Source organism: Agrilus planipennis, unplaced genomic scaffold, assembly GCF_000699045.2.
Source record: "Agrilus planipennis isolate EAB-ADULT unplaced genomic scaffold, Apla_2.0 scaffold172, whole genome shotgun sequence".
Lineage (NCBI taxonomy): Eukaryota > Metazoa > Arthropoda > Insecta > Coleoptera > Buprestidae > Agrilus > Agrilus planipennis.
The window spans coordinates 706,640-712,910 of NW_020438999.1; the positions used below are offsets into that span (position 1 = coordinate 706,640).

General features: G+C 35.4%; 1 pseudogene; it reads left to right on the top strand.

Moving 5' to 3' along the window:
• Positions 1-1,296, top strand: part of LOC108737851 — a 28,616-nt pseudogene extending 27,320 nt beyond the window's left edge.
• Positions 1,297-6,271: the final 4,975 nt, after the last annotated feature.

The window sequence follows — 6,271 nt, forward strand, 5'->3', positions numbered from 1 at the left end:
ATCACGTACATTTTGTCTGTATGACAATGAAATTATTCACAAAATATTGTAAAACCAAATAATAAAAGAAAAGAATTTATGATCTAAAATGTTTGAAGAAATATTTGAAGTAGTGTTATAAAGTTGAATTTAACAAAGGAACAAAGAAATTTAGAAACTTGAAATGTAATGAAAGTAATTAACAATACTAAATCTCACTAAACGGAAAAGTTTTGGAATTAAAATAGATGTAAAAAATACAGATAATTATTAGCACTTAACACTTGCGTTATCTTTTTGTCTATCAAAATCTTTATTTCTGTTAACAAAAGTTATAATCTTTGCTTCATTTACAAATACATTCCATATCTATACACTTTAGTAAAACTACTCAGCCGTCCTCGTATATATCCATTCAGCGCATATAAAACTGATTTATAACCGCATGCAAGAAATACTCACAATTTGGGTTAGCTTAAAGCAGTGGTTTTATGGTTTGGATAATCTTCAGCTTTTTTTTGTTTAGTTTTTCCTCAAGTAGAGGAACTCTTTAAAAATGCGTAATGTCGGTTTCGCCGATGAGCCTTCCGACTAAAATCCCTCCTCGAGTAGGAAGATCAATCCGGAGGTTTTGTATCCGAGGAAAGGTTGTGTGGAAAAGGTTTGAAATGAGAAAGGGACGAAGAAGGGAATTAAGCGTGAGAGAGGGATAATTTGGGAAGGAAGGTGACAACATGAAGATCGATGGCCCTCGAATGACTTGGGTGAGCACTCGCGCTAAAAAGCGAAACTGGAAATGAGTGGAAGCAACGTGGCTCATAATAGAAGGTGACAGGGCCTTCTGAAATGGTCGTTCGGTTTAGGGACAAAGTCCGGTGACTTTCCACGAATTTGTATGCCCCAGAGAGTAAACGTAGATCAGTTCATTTCAGGATTTGGGGGTAGAATCTGCATGTAAGTGCCTTTGAAGATTTATAGGTGATAGGGATGGGCGCAGCCCCAGATGGAAATGGCGTAAGAGCAGACACTTCTGATTATTGCGTTGAACGCAAAGATTTTTGTCTGGTGGGAGATGAAATTGTTTTGGAAAAAAGGTTTAAGGGAGATAAAGGCTCTTAAGGCCTTGGCACGAGTGGCTAGGATGTGTTTCCGCCAAGTGAGCGTTTTGTCGAAGACAACGCCGAGGTATGTACCGGAATGGTTCCGTATGATGGGGTGGCTATTTATGATGGTGGGAGAGGTTTTCGGGTTCTTCAGGAGAAGAAGATTGCTTCCGACTTGGCCTCATTAATGGAAACTTTCGATCTTCGGTACTAATTTAGGAGCAGAGGTAGAAACTTGTTAATTTTACGGAGCACTAAAGAGTGGTTTGGGCGGAGTTCAAGAGGGTGAAGTCATCGCGGTAAAAAGCACTGAGAATCGAGGGATTTGACGGCATGTCTGAATAGAAAAAGTTGAACAGAAGGGGTGACAGCTTAGAGCCTTGGGGGACAGCGGCCGTGACGGGTTCGCTGGGGGATAAAGCAAAGACAACGCGAACACGAAGGGTTCTGTCAGAGAGGAAGGATCTGGTAACCCCGATTAAGAAATAAGGGGTGTTGAGGGCGATCAGCTTGAAGATAAGACTCGATTGAAGACTTGCTTGATGTCAAGCAGAAGCGTGAAAGTATGATGACACTTGTTAAGGTTGTCAAAAATGTGTTCGGAAATACGCATTGTTGATGGCCAGTGACGTTATGACTGCGCAACCCGTGTTGAATGTCGAGAAAGGGGTTGTTTTGCTTCACATGATCAAAAGTCGTCAGTCCCAAGACTAGTTGGATACGCACCCACACTTCTTTTCACCTGGAGCCAATCTTCGCATTTCTCAACGAAAAGTATTTGTAAATAGTAATCTAATCTAAGTCTACCTTTGCTCTTCTTAATTCTTGTTTCTGCATTTGATATGTATCTATCCTTCATATCGGAGAAGGTGTTATGTTAACCTATCTCGCTTATTTCTTTTTAAAGTCCATAACGCCCTTTGTATTCTTCTAATAGTCCTTCTAATGCCTCCTCATTTCTCACCTTTTCTATCCACGACCAATTCTTCATTAACACTGCATCTCAAACGTTTCTAACCTTTTCTTTTCTAAAGCGGTTACTGCCCACGTTTCACATTCATACAGAACCATTCCTCAAATATACACTTCTAATATTATAGTCAGATAAAAGTGATTATCTATAGATATCAAATCTATATGGATTTCCTGTGTGGTTTTTGCTAAGAAGGGGTATACATACATTTGATTTTGCATTAAAATAATACATTATGATAAATCTGAATGATTTCTAAGGGTCTTGTGCCCCACTCCGACTGTCAGGACTGAAGTTCTCGGTTCTTGTAGTCCTTTACTTAAAACATTAATCAACGAAACAGGAAACATTAGCAAACACAATTCTTTAGAAATTTTGGGAAGCGAAAACGTCGTTTTATTTTGACTTGACGCTAGATGTATGTATGTGTAACAAAAACGTTTAGTACATCCTTTATTTTCATTATCTTTCTCTTTAGTTCAGCTGTCGCGGCAAACGGTTTTGCCTGTTGACATGATACAATATTCTCTTGGGCTCATATCACAATAACTGAAACGCTTGCATTTTCAGCCTGCTGGTTGTTTTCTGGACAATTATCCCGCTTCTCTTACATCAAGCCGTATCCTGAACGTATCTAAGCACCCTTCTCTCTGTACTGTGAAAATATTTATATATGTACAGGGTGATAACTTAATTAAAGAGAGTCTTATGATTTATTCGCGAAAGAATTTAATTCCACAGATTACCTTATTAGAAGAGTTATTAAATCCCATGAGAGTAAAATCTCAAGGCCATGAAACGACACGTTTTGCTGCGTTTTGTCTCGCAACACGATGATAGGCTATGAGAATAGAAAAGCGCGCATGCGCATATCGGTATCTCAGTCAGCTGTTTGTGACCGGCATCTCATATATGACTGTATACTGTGTCTTCAATATACTATAGTACTAAATTAATGTTTTAATTATATATGTGCCGTTATATTACAGTAAGAGTATTACACTAAATGTTTATTTAACAACAATTAATATTTATTTAAGAGTGAGTATTATTATGTATTAATTAATTTTAATTCCTTGTAGTTATTGATAGTTTATGGTTTCTTAAGCACTTGGAAAAATAAACGGAAGCGAAAAAAATCGACCATTTTTTTGTTATTGAATTACATAAAAACGTATTAAAGTGATATTCCTAAAGTGGACTAAAAATAAAATATGCTAGAAAACATAAATCCTGAAAATTCTCGTACTCTTTCTTTCACCAATCATTACTTATTCGTTACAAAGGTATAGAGATCGCCAAAAAAGTTTCACTTCTTTCACGTGTACTGAGTTGCACCTGTCTTTTTTGACGTGACAACGTCTTATAATTCGATGGAACCGGCTGCACGCACGAAAAAACATGACTCATGCGGCGTTACCTCGCTCTGAGGCGTTCCATTTAAGGCTTGAAGTGCAAGCGAGAGCGCGGAACGAGCGACAAAGAGGCACAATCGGCCTCCGCGTTCGGCAGCGTTCTACATCTGTCTCTCTCCTACTTCAGTGAGCGATGCGTCCGCGTGGACAGCTGCTATACAATAATACATTTCCATTTACCTCCTTCTCTATATCCATACAAAATATCTATCAAACAAAATAAATTTAAATTTTCTTTTGAAAAATGAAACCATCCCATCAGTATTGTCTTATGACGTTGTCACGTTCATCTATCGTCAGCAAATCGACTTTACAGACAACCGATTTTTTTTATTTATAGAAGGTTTTTATTAATATAAAACCTGATGGTGGAAGGGTTCCTTTAGGTCTGCATTCAAATTCCACGAGGTTATTATTTGATCACAATTTTTGGTTAAAATAGGCTAATTTTGACCATACCCATCGTACAAATGTAGACGAGCTCATTTTATAGTTTTCATTATTGAGAAATATAAGTTTTTTTCCAATATCCTTTCATTTGTTTTTGCACTTGAAGCTTCATTCCGGTAAGGTTAAATCCAAAAAAGATGACAAATTTTACACTTCTATTAGATTTACATAAGTGCACTATTACATCTGAAATTGTTAACACAATTGAATCTTCTCATTTCGCTCATCACCATAACGTTTAATGTTGAATAATGCATTAGAATTCTGGTATCTACTTCCAGACATTCTTAACATAATTGGATCTTCTCGATTTAGCTTAGTACTACTCTAGTACATACTTCACAGACATTATATGTCTACGTTATTTCCTTTCACTAGAAATTCACACTGAATAAAATATTTCCGCTACTACTCTATATATTCTATACGTATATCTGTATTTTAACAAAACTATATTCCCAATTTCAACGCTAAACCGTTAACATTTTTCAAAAAGTAACTTCACTCCACTCAGCATAAAGTGTGCCATCAAACAGAAATCTATTATTACGTATGCTGCATTCGCATTTATGTTTTGTGAACTTTTCAATTGTAAAATATTCAACAAAAATAAATGATCGTTATTCATTAACTATTTAATATGGTATATTTTGAATGCCTAATAAAAGCATTTCGACCATTAAACACATTTGTATAAATTCTCTACACTTCGTTATTGTTTCTGCTGCATATTAAAACTTTCAACAGTTTGACTGCAACGTGTTAGCTTGTTAATAAATAAATAATTAAATCGCTTTCGGAAATACCTTCCCTGTACTGCGGAAATTAAAATTCCTTCACGGCTTCGTTCAAAGTGAGATCAAAGAGACATAGTTAAAGTGTCGCTGTAATTCGTGGAATTAGTTTTGTCTTTTCTGCTATGTGTGTCACAAATGTTTTAGGTCGTTTATTTGTTCTTGTTCTTTCGACTATGCCTTTAGAAAAACGCAATCGAGTAAAATGGGCAGGTGGTAAATTTATTTTGTAAATATTGTAATCCAATTTTTTTTAATTATTTTAATTTAAACGGCATTTGCCTTTATCACTCCTCCTTAAAACAAAAAAAAAATTAAAGACAAAAATTGTTTGGTAAGTACAACCGATGAAGTTATAGTTGAGGTCACGTTAATTGCAATTATACTCATTCGTATATTCTCAGATTAAGTTATTATTGTAATATAACGGTTCAAATCGATGATGTATTGAGTTATATTTTATTAAATTAAATAACTGTCAATTCAGCAAAACCTCAATGATTTTTTAATTGTTATGACTAATTCGTACTATAAATATGAAACACTTTGATATTTAACAGGGGTTAATATCATATATTAATGTGAAAATTCATTTATAATTTTCAATCCCACTATAAACTACCTCAAGTTAATGAGGGAAAAATTTGTTGTTTTTGTCGCACCCCGCCGGGAATCGAAACCGAGACCTTTGGCATTACACATCGGTGTTCTAACCACTAAGCTTAGTTTGATCCCCGAGAAAGATGTGACAACAGCAACAAATTGAGGTAGTTTATGGTGGGATTGAAAATTAAAAATGAATTTTCACATTAATATTTACTAATTCGTAGTTTTGTTGGGGTGTTCTCTAAACCTTCCGTTTTCACAAATTTTCTAGCAGCACAAATTTACCTTTGTATGCCATCACTCAACAATTTTTTGAAGGAAAGCCTTCATTGTCATTTTACCTACTCCATTCTTCATAAATTCCCTTGTCGACATCTTAAAATATTTCGTCATGTAATCAATAATAATACAAATAATTTATGATTTATATATGTTCATACTACGTATATACTAAGTTTCTAACGTATATCCAGAAATACAATTGGTTATAATTACCATCCGCCATTACTAGGGTGGGTAACAATTCGCTCTTCCAAGGTGCCATTTTGCCCGCTGGACTAGCTGCCTGCAACTTTAATAATAATAAAACTAATTAGTTAGGAAATGGAATATTTCTACAGGGTTAGCAAAAACGTTAGCTGCTGAAACATAGGTGCTTGATTGAGTTTAGAGGTTTAGACCATTGCTTAGCGTTCGGGAAGACACCGCTTCAATTCTGGATCCATCTACCCTGGTCCAAGGTTTTCTGTAGTTTTCTTGGATCACGCAGACAAATGTTGTGGTAGTAATATTCCTATAGTAATAATTTTAAGATGTCGACGGTGGAATTTACAAAAAGTGATAGCGGTAAAATAATAAAATTGATGTTGGATGGTTACAAGTTTTCCTTTCACTCTCTTCTGCCATCATTTCGTCCGTATTATATTTTTTATCCCAACCACCATCCACTTT